The 15,571-nt window shown below is 37.5% G+C and overlaps 1 non-coding gene across 1 annotated transcript; it reads right to left on the reverse strand.

The window, feature by feature from the left end:
• Positions 1-6,634: 6,634 nt before the first annotated feature.
• Positions 6,635-6,741, reverse strand: LOC126796546 (small nucleolar RNA R71). Its single transcript, XR_007672388.1, has one exon. It is a non-coding gene; the product is annotated as a small nucleolar RNA R71 (small nucleolar RNA).
• Between the last annotated feature and the right edge of the window lie 8,830 nt (positions 6,742-15,571).

The following is a 15,571-nucleotide window of genomic DNA, read 5'->3' on the forward strand; positions in this document are numbered from 1 at the left end:
TTCTCGATCTCGTACAGAAGCTGAATATCGTCAATTGGCCTATATTGCTGCTCATCTTTCTTGGTTTCGAATTTTGTTTCGTGATCTTGGTATCCCTCTTACAGCTCCTTTGTTATGGTGTGACAACATTAGTGCCATCTCTCTTGCCTCTAATCCTGTCTTTCACACTAGGACTCATCACGTTGAAGTGGATTATCATTATATCCGTGAAAAGGTGACTCGGAAGGAGCTTACCGTTGGCTATGTCTCTACTGAGGATCAACTTGTTGATATCTTCACTAAGGGTCCTTCCAAACAGCGCTTCCAACGCATTCTTGCCAAGCTTCCTGTCCATCGTAGGCCCATTAGCTTGTGGGGGGGGGGGGGGGTATTAACCATATCAGTCCCTCTTCTCACAATCATGACATCAATGCAGCAAAGTCAATCCCGAATCAAGAAGTAAATGCAGCACAGTCAAAGCACAGATCAAGGATGATTTCAGGTTTCCTAATATAAACGATCTGATTATGTTTTAGCAAGAATCATTGATTGTAATTGATCTTGTAGCTATGTAATCTCCAAGACTTTTGGATCTAAATTGTGTAATCATCTGTATAAATTTGTGCAATTCATGAATGAAATGATTAAGTTTTACCTCTCAATATTGAATTCTTCACCTAATAGGGATTAAGTACCTTTACTTCCCCATGGGGAGACAATACCTTACTGTAGGGAAAAACTATGGAAGCGACATGTTGAATATCATTAGGTTCAACTTCTCTTACAACAGTGGTCTCGGACTTGAGTTTAGATTTGGAAGAATATAGAATGATCGGGTGAGCGGGAAAGGAGAACACGGTAGCGATGGAATATATCAGCATCTATAAGGGACTCCACATACAGATATACAAGGATCTGTCGTCGACATCTGCCTCCGTCTACCCCACCCTCTCCCTCGAGAATTCACCAAATCTACTCATCCTTCTTTTTCTTGACAAGCCCTAACCTCCTAATAATAATGGCAATATTGGATCCCAAGTATTGCTGCTAGGTTAATGAAAACAAATAGGGTATATCCGTATTGATATTTGGCATGCAAGAAATAATCTTTATGACTTCAGACCTCCAAATTTACTCGACTTTTCCAATTTATTTCCTCTAGGTCTTACTTTGTCAGGCTCGTATGGATCAAGTCTAAACTTTCTATCATGCCCAAAAATTTAGCAATGTAAAATATTTTGTCGTTCATGGTATGCGAATAAATCTCATATAAGCATTTCAGAAGTAATGCTCGTAACCGCTAAGTTGGTACCATTAATTTAGTCATTTATATATCAGACGTTACAAACATGAAATATTTATTGTGCCTGAATTTAATATACATTTCTCTTATGAGGTTGAAATAACTGCTACGATATAACATTGATTATCTATTTTATTCCTAATTCAATCATGTATTATGTCAATTACTAATTTAATATAATTGTATCATTTAAGGACATATAATGCCGGAAACATTTACATTATTTGTAACTTATACGTTATGATCCATGAATCATGAAAATTAATTTGGTAACCATTACCAAATTGTTATAACAGAATCATTATGGGATTTAATTATGCAATCATTCTGCCTGAAGCATTTAGGTAATTAAATTAAAATATATGTAAATGCCATAATCATTGATGGGATTTCATCTCATTCACTTATTTACGTAACCATTGCACAAGTAATATTTATTTGGTCATTTATACGTACCATTTAATATTTATATTACGTCGGTTATCAAATTTAAATCGCAACGGTTTTATTTCAATTAATATTTATATTACGTCGTTTATCAAATTTAAATCGCAACGGTTTTATTTTAATTAATTATGAATTTATGGACATGCCAGAAGCAATGCAAAATAAATTAATTATACATGTAACTATCAATATATTCATTTATTGGTTCAATAAATACCACTATGAATACATGTTTGTTATATATGTCAAGGAAAATTACTTTATTTTGGATTCAATAATAATTACTTTCACATAAATTACCTTTGGTATGGTTGAATAACATTAACTAAATTTATTTATGTTATATTGATAATATTAAATGAGACTGTGTCAAAAGCTCTAATAAGGTTCAAAGTCGAATTAATTAAATTGAGTCAGAAGCTCAAGCTCAAGCTATAAGGCTAGCACAAAAGCTTGCCATTAGTCACCATGACAATACTTATGAATCTTATCAAGCTAGGCTCATCCACTCAGATGCAATGTCTAGGCTTATGAGGTTGTGTATTTAAGCGAGCCTCGCTCCACCCTCCTCATCTTCTACCTGGTCGTATTCAATTGGAGTTACCGAAAGGGTTGATAAATAATGTTTTAGTTCTTGGCGAACCTACTTGAGCCCTATAGCCCCATCTCACTCTACTAAAAATAACATTTTAGGAGACCTCATATACTCTATAAACTCACACATGAAATACCCAGGTTATCGAGTTACTATCAAGCCAATTTCCTCTTTGGTGTAATAAAATCAAATAAAAAGGAAGAGTAATTTGATCACGATAGTTTGGACCTATAGTTTGTAAATGAACATGTACGGTATTCGTACATACATGAATCAAACTTGAAATTTTGATAATATCATTTAAGAAACTCAAAGTTTCCTAATAATTTACGATACATGATAGAGCTAGTAGATTATTTAACTGGTCCACATTTTGCAATTGGTTGAATATGTATCATCGATATTAAGGTATTAGTTATCGTTGATGTGCAAATATGTAAGCTAACAAGTATTTTTGCCAATCGCGAAATTTGAAATATCAACTTTTATTACAGATTTTATCTTCAACTCATATATTGTGATTTATGAGCTTATAGTTATGTTCGAATATATTTACTTCAATCAACTATATTATGCATGTGATCCATTGAATTAAATGGATGAGTAGTGAACTTGCCATTAAAGATGTTTAATATCTTAACGTTTCATAATAACGTTATTAAGTATTAAGAATATTCGAACTAACATTTATCACGTTGAAACTACTAAAGAAAATGAGTGAATTATATTTTCATACTCCTAGTGTATTGATAGGAGCACAAAGTGTGACGTTTTTAATGTGATTATGCCCTATTCTTACTCTTTGTTACCTCTTATTTAGTATGTTTTAGTTTCTTTTGTATGAATAAGTGTCTAGGTAGAGCTTATATGAATTATAAGTAAATTGATGATGAAATCGTGCTAAGTGTTAATAATCCTTGTTGAGATACGATTCCTTGTTCGAGTAGGATTCATCCTTTCATATTTCTTTGTTTCTAACATACTTATTCTTATTAGGAAATACAAATCCATGTTGGAGAAGGAAAGCAATCCTAGTTCCACAAGGAAAGAGAAGATTTGCACTTAAAAGCCCAATCAATGCAAGAATGAAAATGCTGTCAAGATTCGTAGTCCAACTTCGACGGGCTCCCCTGGATAGCTCCGATTGCGTTAGAAGACGTACCTTATATGGATAAAACGGATTTTGAGTCTAGTTTCTGTAGGATTTGTAATCAAATCAATATCTTATTCCTACAGGGAGATATGACCAAATCATTACTCGGAGATCCAGTGAACTCGGCGGAATTATCTCAGCCATTGATTTGCTTTTGATCCAAGGGCTATGAGGGAAACTTGGGACTTTGTTCCTCCTACATATAGAGAAAAAATATGATCAAAATCTCCATAAATCCCTACACCAAAGAATGTCAAAGAAGACATGCAGCAAATTAAATGAGAAGAGGCAAGAAAGTCAAAGAAGGCATGCAGCAAATTTAATGAGGAGATGTAAGAAAAATCAAACATGGCTGCAACAATTAAGACTTTTGCTGCCTCCCTAATTCAAAGGAAGAAATTTGTGCAAAAGAAATCAGCATTAAAGAAGGAAGAAGATATGCAATTAATGCAAAAGATATGCAATCCTTATAGAAATCAGAATTCTGGCACTGCAGATCATCCAACTTTGACGAGCTCCCCTGAACAGCTCAGAATGATTGAGAAAGTGCATGATATATGGATGAAAATCCACGGAAGTCTAGTTGAAATTGCCAGTTGGAATCATCTCAATATCTATTTTCTAGAGAAAGTTATGGCCACAACAAGGGACAAAGGTCAGATCTGCCGAATCTAGGAAACCTCAACCAATTTGGTTTCAACTTTGTGGACTTTGTGGCCATCCTCCCTTGGGTTTCTTCCTCTATATATAGCATCTCAATTCCACAGAAAAACATGATCAACCTTGCTCACAAGACTAGCCAAAGCTCTGCCTTAAACACTACTCATCATCCTCAAAGCCATTCAAGGCGAAAACACCATCTTCCCTTCATTCCATTCGATCCAAAGCGCTACGCCTAGGATTGCCATTCAAGTTGAAGCCGTGCTGCCTTGTTTTGATACCGCTAAGGAGATTTACAAAGTGTAACTCGTTACTTCTTCACTTATGTTTTCGGTTTGGATTCTTTGTGTGATGTTGTGTTTATGTTTTTGGCTAGTTCCGAATTTGTGGAATACTCTTATGTAGTTTACGATTTTGCAAGATGTTATAAAGTAGTTCTGATTTTGTTTTCTATGATTTCTATGTAGATGTCGTGAGTTTATAATTCAATGATTTAATGATTCTCTTTCCTGTGCGTTAACTATATGTGATTCAAGGCGCTAAGTTAGTTTTGCATATAGGATTCTTAAGTGTTTTGTTAACTTGTTAAAGTAAGTGACATGCTTGACTTGTTAGTAATCACTAGGAATTAACCATGATCCGTTTGTTATCTAAGATGCGCTAAGTAATTAGATAAGAGATGAATCAATAAAGTGGTAAGATTGAGATTGACATGTTACCTTGTAATTTCTAAGCGCTATGATAGGATTACCAGGCCATGTTTCGAGTTAGGGATGCGCTAAGTAACCTAGTTCGGCATTAGGTTGTTGTTTGTTCACTCAATACTTGTCCGCTAAGGCTCGGTGATTGCATAGGATGAGATTACGATTTTGAAGCTACTTGTGACGTTTTGTTTGGTGGTGTTTATGTGTTGGTTGGTTGATCACATGTATATATTAGTTTAGGTTTTATTTTCTGTTTTTATCTTTCAACCCGATCCTATATATCAAACTCTTTTAAACTCGTATGAATTCGTTATTAAATGTTTGTGATTCTTTACCCTGGTTGGATCCCCGGTTTGTGAACGATACCCTCTTGCTTTATACTACTAACGATGCTTACAGGGTTAATATTGATCTCGAGTAATCGAACAGATCAAATGGCGCCGTTGCCAGGGATCCATCTTTATGGATCTCTAATCTTTTAATTTCGAATTCATTGTTCATATTGTAAATTTATATATATATTTTTTTTCTTTTTGTAAACATATAGTAAATATATCTTAGGTTGTTGTTTTGGTGATTGAGTGTATGATTGTTGTAGGTTGTAAATCGAACGGAATAGGTAAAGTCCCTTTTGTTAATATTAGCCTTAACCCCTCATGTTTTCTTCCAAAGTTTTTGCATGAGGTTGAGGGCGGCTTTTATTAACACTTGGAGGTTTGTCTAACACCCAAGTTTCAGTCCAGCTGAGTAAGGGGCACGCTCTTTTATTACCCTGGTGCATGGGACCAAAATTGGATCTCAGAGAACTATTGACTGACATACATCTCGGTGATGGAGTCGATAGGGAGTTCGCTCTCCGTAGTTCAACAAATGAGTCCTACCATGTTCACTATCTCTAATTGAGCTATACGGCCTTCTGAAACAAAGACTTGATCTTGTGTCTAGACATCCATACTTAGGCCGCACGTCCACCTCGGTTTACAACTCAGAATCAATTGATCATTCAATCATTGAAATAGCAAAAAGAACTTGTGAATTGTATGAACTTTGTAAACGTAAAGAACTAACTTTGTAACATGACAACATAGTTGTCGTGCCTCTTCCATAAGTGTGCTGCGTATATGACCAAGGAAGGGCACGATTCATGTCTTCATTTTGTATCCTTCAATGCTAACCCTTTAACTTTTGTATTACAGGAATTATGCATGTCCGAAATATCTAAGAGAACACAAGAGCTCAAAGATCGAATTCAAGCACTTAGAGATTTAAACAACTCTTTCACAAGTAGACCCTTAGATTTCAAATCATCTCCAAGCAATTCAATCTTGAACTCTTCACCTAGATCAGAAGAAGAGGAGGATCCTTTCTTTCCCTTCATCTTCAATTCAGAGATAGACACAATTGCGGACCGTGCATTAGTTCTTGTTGGTGCTCCAATGGCACTCAAGAATGCTTTCATCCCCACCACCCCTGAATCACCTTCATGCATTGCTTTCACTGCACCTAATGAAGCCAACTTCTCCATTCCGGTTCAATTGCTTGGGCAGCTGCCTAAGTATTCTGGTTCCTCAATGGAAGACCCTAATGTTCACCTTAGGGAGTTCTTGGACATTTGCAAGCTCCAATCGATTCATCATCTGTCTCAAGAAGGCTTGAGGTTGCTTTTGTTTACATTTACCCTTAAGGATGATGCTAAACGTTGGTTATACTCTCTGCCTCCGGGAATCATCACCACATGGGATGAAATGACTAGGAAGTTCTTGAAACAATTCTTCCCTGCTCAACTCACGAAAAGACTAAGGAGGGAGATTCAGAACTTCACTCAAAAGGATGGTGATTCACTCTACGAGGCATGGGAGGAATTTCAAGAACTACAAAGAAAGTGCCCTCACCATGGTATTTCGTTGGATGACTTGGTGCAATTCTTCTATGAAGGACTCGACACCATTAACAAGAGTATGGGGGATTCGGCATGTGGCTGCACATTCATGAACAAGACCAGTCAAGAAGCTTATACCTTGATTGATGACTTGGCAGACAACAATCGCCAATTTAGTTCTAAGGAAAAGAGAGGAAGCAAGAGCCGTGGAGTGTATGACGTTGATACAAGGAATCAAATGGCTACTTTAGAAAGAAAGCTTGATGTTCTAGTTAAGGCATTCAATGGTTCGACCATCAACACTCAAGCGTGTGGCATTTGTTCATTCAAGGACCACACCACCGAGAATTGTCCAAATGGTGCAATAACTGAAGAGGAGTTGAACTTCATGGGGCAACAAAGGCCTAGGTACGATCCTTACTCGAACACATACAATCCTGGACTTAGAGACCATCCCAACAATGCTCAACCGTCCAATGCTCAAGGTCAAGGACCTCGTCCTTCAGGTTTGTTTGTGAGGCCTCAGGTACCTCAAGGTTCTGTTCCCTTTAACTCTAACGTTCATGGTTCAAATAATGCATCTGCACCTAACTATGATGAACTTTTGAAGTCCCTTGCTCAAGGGCAACAAAATTTAAACTCTGCTACTCAAGCTTTAGTTACAGGTCAACAAGCTCATTCTAAAGACATAACCGAGCTTAAGAAGCAGATGGGACAAGTGATCGACTTCATGGGAAAGATTCATGAAGGAGGTAAGTTGCCGAGCCAAACTGAGCCAAATCCTAACGTGAAGGCCATGATGACAAGAAGTGGGAGGATCTTGGATGCTCAATTGCAGCAAAACAAGAAGGCCGTGCCTTCTAAAGGAAAAGAGGCCGAGAGTTTCAATGCTAATGACATAGAGAAAGACCCTGCCTCCTCTAAAGCAAATGATGTCGTGCCTCTTCCCACAAGTGATCATGACGCACATGACAAAGGTAAGGATCCTAACTCTAGTGGTTTAGTTTCAACTAATGCTCTTCCTCGTGTTCCCTTCCCCAATAGATTTGCAAAGCAAAAGAAGAATGACTCTGATCAAGTCATGCTCGACATTTTCAAAAAGGTGGAAGTGAATATGCCTCTTATTGAATGCATACAACAGAATCCTAGGTATGCTAAGTTTTTGAAAGAATTGTGCACTAATAAGAGGATGACTCGAGAGAATGAGGTTGTCACAATGAGTGAGACGGTTTCTGCCGTGCTCCAACGGAAGCTACCACCAAAGCTTAAGGATCCAGTGAGTTTTTCTATCCCTTGTACAATCGGAAACATGACATTTGAAAAGATAATGTTAGACTTAGGTGCATCGATCAATGTAATGCCTTACTATATTTATGAGGATCTAGGTCTAGGTGATTTGAAACGAGATAATGTTGTGATTCGATTGGCAGATTATTCCAACAAAGTCCCTTTGGGCTATGTTGAAGATGTTCTTGTGCAGGTTTCGAGCTTGATATTCCCTGCGGACTTCTATGTCCTTGACATGGAGCCGACTGAAGGAGATGACAAGGAGGTCCCTATTTTGTTGGGGCGTCCCTTTATGAGGACTGCAAGAACGAAGATTGATGTGTTTAGTGGATCACTCACCTTTGAGTTCGACGGTGAAGTGATTAGCTTCAACATCTTTGAAGCTATGAGGTATCCCCTTTCGGAATTAAGTGATTGTTTTTCAGTTGACATTCTTGATTCTCTTGCAGATAACTATCTAGATACCTTGGCACATGACGAGTTGGCACTCACCATTGCCCAAGGGGCCGGATTTGCAAGTGATGGCTCCAACGTTTCTGAGTTGGAAGCCAATGATGCCGTGCCATCATTTGTACTAGAGAATGTGGCCTCTTTTGAGTTTTCGCCACGTGAGGTAAGTTATGTCTCTCCTAGTCCAATTCTCTTAACCACTAATAAGAATCTTCCTTCTGTGGTGCAAGCCCCAAAGCTTGATCTTAAGGTTCTTCCGGACCACTTGAAGTATGCATTTTTGGGAGATGAGGATACATTGCCCGTGATCATTTCATCTACACTCAACGAGGATCAAGAGGAGAGATTGATTGAAGTGTTAAAGAAACACAAGACGGCAATAGGATGGACCCTAGCCGACATCAAAGGAATCAGCCCTACCATGTGTGTGCACCGAATTTTGCTTGAAGATGGTGCCAAACCAACCAAGGAATGTCAAAGACGCCTTCATCCACCAATGATGCAAGTTGTAAAGGATGAAATCACTAAGTTGCACGATTGTGGCGTGATCTACCCCATCTCGGATAGTAGGTGGATCTCTCCCATTCAAGTTGTGCCAAAGAAGTCAGGAATCACGGTGGTAAAGAACAAAGATAATGAGTTAGTGCCTCAAAGGACGGTGACTGGTCACCGTGTGTGTATCGACTATAGAAAGCTCAATGCCACAACAAGGAAGGATCACATGCCGTTGCCATTCATTGATCAAATGCTTGAGAGATTGGTGGGTCATTCTTTCTATTGTTTCCTTGATGGATATAGTGGATACAATCAGATTAGTGTTGCGGAGGAAGATCAAGAAAAGACGACATTCACATGCCCTTTTGGTACGTTTGCGTATCGTCGCATGCCTTTTGGTTTATGCAACGCTCCAGGTACGTTTCAACGTTGTATGTATCACATTTTCTCTGAGTATATTGGTTCTAAAATTGAAGTTTTCATGGATGATTTCTCTGTTTATGGTGAGAATTTCGATGCATGTTTAGAGAATGTGGAACTTGTGCTTAAACGTTGTGAAGAAACTAACTTGGTTTTGAATTGGGAAAAATGTCATTTCATGGTTACGCAAGGCATTGTCTTAGGCCATATTGTTTCATCTAGAGGAATTGAGGTTGATAAGTCTAAAATAGATCTTGTGCGTCACTTACCCCTCCCCACAAGTGTGAGGGATGTTCGATCGTTTCTTGGACATGCAGGTTTCTATCGTAGGTTTATCAAGGACTTTTCCAAGATTGCGAGACCAATGAGTTCATTGCTTCAAAAAGACGTTCCCTTTCACTTTGATGATGATTGCAAGCTTGCATTCGAGACTTTGAAGAAGCTCTTAACTTCGGCACCAATCATGGCACCGCCGAATTGGTCCTTGCCATTTGAGTTGATGTGTGATGCCTCCGACTATGCAGTTGGAACCGTGCTAGGGCAGAGGAAGGATAAGCAGCCCTATGCCATCTATTATGCCTCACGAACGCTCAATGATGCTCAACAAAACTACACCACAACTGAAAAAGAACTTCTTGTCGTGATCTTTGCTCTAGATAAGTTTCGTTCTTACTTACTTCAATCCAAAGTTATTGTTTACACTGACCATGCAGCTTTGAAGTACTTAATGACGAAGAAGGATGCCAAACCAAGATTGATTCGATGGATTCTCTTACTCCAAGAGTTCGATCTCGAGATCAAGGACAAGAAGGGCAGTGACAATGTTGTGGCGGATCATTTGAGTCGTTTGGTGAGAGATGCCGAGCCCTTGGCTATCCAAGAGAGTTTCCCGGATGAGCAACTCTTTCGAGTTGAGGTAAGTGAGCCATGGTATGCAGATATTGTGAATTATCTAGTTTCTAAGCAATTTCCGGATACTTTATCGCATGCTCAAAAGAATAGACTCAAGGCATTAGCTAAGTATTATGTTTGGGATGAACCATACTTGTGGAAACATTGTGTTGATCAAATCATTAGGAGGTGTGTCCCTGAATCTGAACATCATTCTATACTTACTTTTTGCCATTCTGAGTCTGGTGGAGGACATTTTGGTTCACGTAGGACTGCTCTTAAGGTGTTGGAATGTGGTTTCTTTTGGCCTACGATCTTTAAAGATGCATACCAGTTTTGCATGACTTGTGATAGATGCCAACGCATGGGAAACATAGGTTCTAGAGATCAAATGCCGATGCATCCTATCTTGACTGTTGAACTATTTGATTGTTGGGGTATCGATTTCATGGGACCTTTTCCAAACTCTAATGGTTTCTTGTACATACTCGTTTGTGTTGATTATGTTTCGAAATGGGTGGAAGCAAAAGCCACCCGGACTAATGATTCTCGAGTTGTTGCAGATTTTGCTTCGTTCTAACATTTTCTCTAGGTTTGGTATGCCAAGAGCAATCATTAGTGATGGAGGATCTCATTTTTGCAACCGGACCATTGAGGCGTTGTTGAGGAAGTATGGTATCAAGCATAAGGTTGCTACGCCTTATCACCCCCAAACAAGTGGACAAGTTGAGCTTTCTAATCGAGAGATCAAGATAATTTTAGAGAAATCAGTTGGACCATCACGCAAAGATTGGTCTCAAAGATTGGATGATGCTCTTTGGGCTTATAGAACCGCATACAAGACTCCTCTTGGAATGTCACCGTTTCGATTAGTTTATGGCAAGGCATGCCATCTACCCGTGGAGCTTGAGCATCGTGCATGGTGGGCTGTGAAGAATCTTAACATGGACATTGACGAGGCCGGATTGCATAGGAAATTGCAATTGCATGAGCTTGAAGAGATTCGAAATGAGGCCTATGATTCGGCTATGATTTACAAGGAGAAGCCCAAATCGTTCCATGACCGTATGATTAGGAAGAAACACTTTGTCGTTGGGCAAAAAGTTCTTTTGTTTCATTCTCGACTTAAGTTGTTTCCAGGCAAGCTTCGTTCAAGGTGGCTTGGCCCATTTGTTATTACTCACATTTTTCCTTCTGGTGCTATCAGGATTAAGAGTGCAATAAATGGAAAGGAATTTCAGGTTAGTGGACATCGCTTGAAGCCATACTATGAGAACTTTGTGGAGCATAACGTGGAGGAGACTTCTCTCTTTGAACCTACGGCAAGCAAGTGAAATTCTGGAGATAGTCTAGGCTTTGGACTATAAATTTAAGCCAATGAAGGAGCCATCAATGAGTGTTTGCATTTTCTTATCCCTTATCTCTTTTTAATTTTCATTGCTTATCATATTGTACATTGAGGGCAATGTAAGTTTTAAGTGTGGGGTGGGGTATACATCATTCGGTGTATTTATTGCTTTGATTTTTATTTTGTTGTTTTGATTTTGTCTTGAGTCTTAGGTATGCCTTTAACTGTCTATGATGAGTTGATCTCTGAATTTATGGTTGATAGATGATCACAATATTGAATTGAACTTAATTGCTATTTGATGGTTAATCGATGTGTAGAGATTGTACGAACATGTAATAGATGAGGATTTTGAAACTTAGGTACATAATGAGCATGTTCCCTACTTGTTTGAATTCATGTAACCTATGTGAGTTTCGAGCCATATATGTGCTTTTCTGGAGAGTTTAATCTATCGTTTATTGGCTATATAACCTCATTACATCTATTTTGATTAATTCATATGCCATAGAATTGCAATGAACTAGAGAATGCTAGAACTTACTTTGTGAAACTTTCAAAACTTTTATCATAATATACTCTGATTTTGAAAAGGATTGTTGGATCTTTTTAGGAATTCCACCACTTATACCAAAAAGCCGTATGCCTTATTTGTGCCCTGCTTGGGACACCTTAGTATGAACCCCTTTGAGACTATGTTAAGCCTTTTATTTCATTACCAACATGTTAATATCCTTGCTTAGTATAGTTGTATCTCTACCCTTGTCTTTAAGGCTTGGCCAAGCCGATTGTTGGATGTTAATATGGAGTGATGATTCGATTCAAGTGTGGGCTTGTGCAATGTATGTATTTATGCCGTATGAAAAGAGTGAAAAGAATGAAGAAAAAATAGAAAGATGCCGTAAGAAGAAAAAGAGAAAAATACATGAACACGGCTTGAATAAAAAAATATAAAGAAGTTACGGCATAGCTACGTTTGATGTGAATTTGGAGTTGTGATGTATTTGTTGAAGGCTCAATAATGTTGTATTTTAGCCTTTGTTTGTTTTCACAATGTTTAGAGTGAAGAATGGGTCCAACATGATAAAATTGGCCCTTGTTTTATGAAGTATGGCGACATAAGGTGGATGATTATTGCTCTGCTAAGTCTTAAGGATGACCTTTGTGATTCCTTTTCCCTGAAAAATGATATCCTTACCGAGCCTAAGCCTACCTTTTATAAAGATCCGCATGATTCTTAAAATGAGTAGCTCTTGATCTGTGGAGTTTGTTTCATGAGTAAGCATATGGTTTTGGTTCATTTGTGCATATGATTGGTATCTTTCATGAGGTTTTCGAATTCACTATGTGCTCATAACTCTTATGTGTGAAAAGCTTTTAAGCATATGCCATGTTCTTGAGAGAAAATATTTGGAGTGCATATCCCTTGTGAGTTGAATTTGAACTTGTTTTGAACATGTTGAGCTTACAATCACCTATGTTTCTGCCATGTCTTACTTGTTATGTGAGATCTCATGTTTATTAACCATTGAATTCATTCTATCTATTTCGATTAATTGTTATTCTTGATGCTATGAGTTTGAAGATCTCTGAGACAAAATGTTGAAGGCATTATAGTTGAGTCGTTAGTTTAATTGTATTGATTTTTTGTTTTATATTTTTGTTTCCCTTTTCTAGTATTTGCTAAGGGACTAGCAAAGTTTAAGTGTGGGGTTGTTGTCCATAAAGTCCTGAAAGCTTGATAATACCAAACTTTTTACATCGAAGTCATTCGATGATTATTGCATATCCCTTAAGATTGATGTTAAATATACTTTTTCCTATGTTCACACCCAAGATGGTCTCGTAGATAGAATCTTGGTTATGCGCACTAAGTTTCTAATTTATGCGTGGGATTATGCAATATTGCATGCATCAATGTTGGTCTAGTTGAGGTCCACGACTACCCTATCATTACGTTACAGCTAGTGACTGGGTATGAATATGATGTTTCGTACTTAGGCATATTTAGATTTGCAGTTATAGTGCTAATTGTGCTACCACAACATACAAAATTGGGTCCTCAACAAAGGATGGACATACATGTCGATTATGAATTTCATCCATTATTTGCTTTAGAGATGCCTTGACAGACGATCTCGTTACCGTTGTATTTGCGAATTGTCACTATAATGAGACAGTATTCCCATTGTAAAGAGGAGATAAGAACATCACCGTTCCTGATGAACGACATGAGTGATGTGATACATCCCCACAATGTCTCATCTTGATCCCCAAAAATCGCACATGTAATATGAAAGTGCAAAGAATTCTAGATACATAATGTTGCACATAATATGCATGATGCTCGTTTCATCTGATCTAGCTAAAGTGACGAGATCATATACTTGCTTCAAATGTTCCTGCAAGGATAAACGTTACAGTAGGACATGTCATCCTAATTGTGAAGTACGGCCATGACAACTAACCATTTATGTCCCTGCCCAGAAGCGAGGTAGATCATTTGGTTCGAATGATTCTTATCCACTAAAGAGGGTAAACTTGGCACAAATGAATTTGTTTTAACATCACAATCTCAAACCAACTCATCTCACGAGATAAATCTGGATTATGGGTTCGTCCTTAATTGAGAATTCTTGATAAATTAAGTGAGATTGGTATTGGAATGAGATTAGCATCGATGAATGTATATTTACAGTGGCCACCGAAACTATAACAAAGCAATGATGTCGAACCTTACTCTTTTGATGAATGTCAACAAAGAGATAATTGGTCAATAGGAAACAAATAATCTAGGTCTAGTTAGAATCCTTAACTAAGATAAAGGTGTTTTTGGCATGTTGTCCCAATATTATACATGTAGAACTTAAATGGATACTTGTAAGGTAGCATAGTGAGAAAAACGAGATACTGATATACAAATCTCATATAGTGGCGCAATATTTTTTCTCAACGCCCTGTGATTGGTTACAAGGAAAACGTATTATATAACGTTCTGCTACTTTATCAGTTGGTAGTTTTCCGAAAAACTGATTATGCAGCTTATGAACGTAGTCATATCTTATTTCTATGGGGATCATAATACAGCGATATAAAATGAAAGTTCTTGAAGGACTTATGATACGCGATGCAAATAGTTCTTGACCACAAAACATGCTCGGTGTAGGAAATTTGAACAAGCTAGAAATTATGTTTATAATGATGACATGAATTTAATTGATACTCCTAAAGATATTAAATAAATCACAAAGCACATGAGGTCCGAATTTTATTGAAATATCATAAGATATCAAATGATTACATGAGCGAGTTTGACCTAGAGGTGAGTTTTTTATAATCAGCTTCAGCTGAGATGTGAGAATAATCAGTTATGAGTACTTGAAGTGTTTGGTGAATATTGGTATAAAAGTGTGGTGAGTTTAGAAAAGTGTGGTAGTAAGATAATATACAGATTATAATCTCTCCCCTCCAGAATCAAAAATTCCAATTTGTAGCTTTCAGAATTTGCCCTAGTGTATGTGAAATTATCATATAATCACCTACAATTTCTATTTGTCAAACACCTCAATCAGATTATTTTAGAATTTAAGCCCATAATTTGACAAAAACTCGGGGCCAAACTCGCCCATATCGACCTAGAGTTAAAGTAAAGTGTAGAATAAGCTTTTGATTTATCAATCAAATTACATGTATAAGATGTTAAGATACTCTAATAAAGATAAAACATATATAGTGTGGTTGATAATAGTATGTAAAGACTCTTATTGTCATGTAGATGATAATAATAAGATATTGGTGTCAGAAGTACCATATCTAATTCACTGCAATAAAGCGTTTTATTTCACCACACTCAATTCCTTAAAATAGACAAATATGTGCCAACACGCTGCCTATGTAAATGGCATAAAAGACATTTTCCGCTACTTTAAATGTATGACGGAAATTAAAGAGACACATCAA

This window comes from Argentina anserina, chromosome 5, assembly GCF_933775445.1.
Source record: "Argentina anserina chromosome 5, drPotAnse1.1, whole genome shotgun sequence".
In the NCBI taxonomy this organism is placed as follows: domain Eukaryota; kingdom Viridiplantae; phylum Streptophyta; class Magnoliopsida; order Rosales; family Rosaceae; genus Argentina; species Argentina anserina.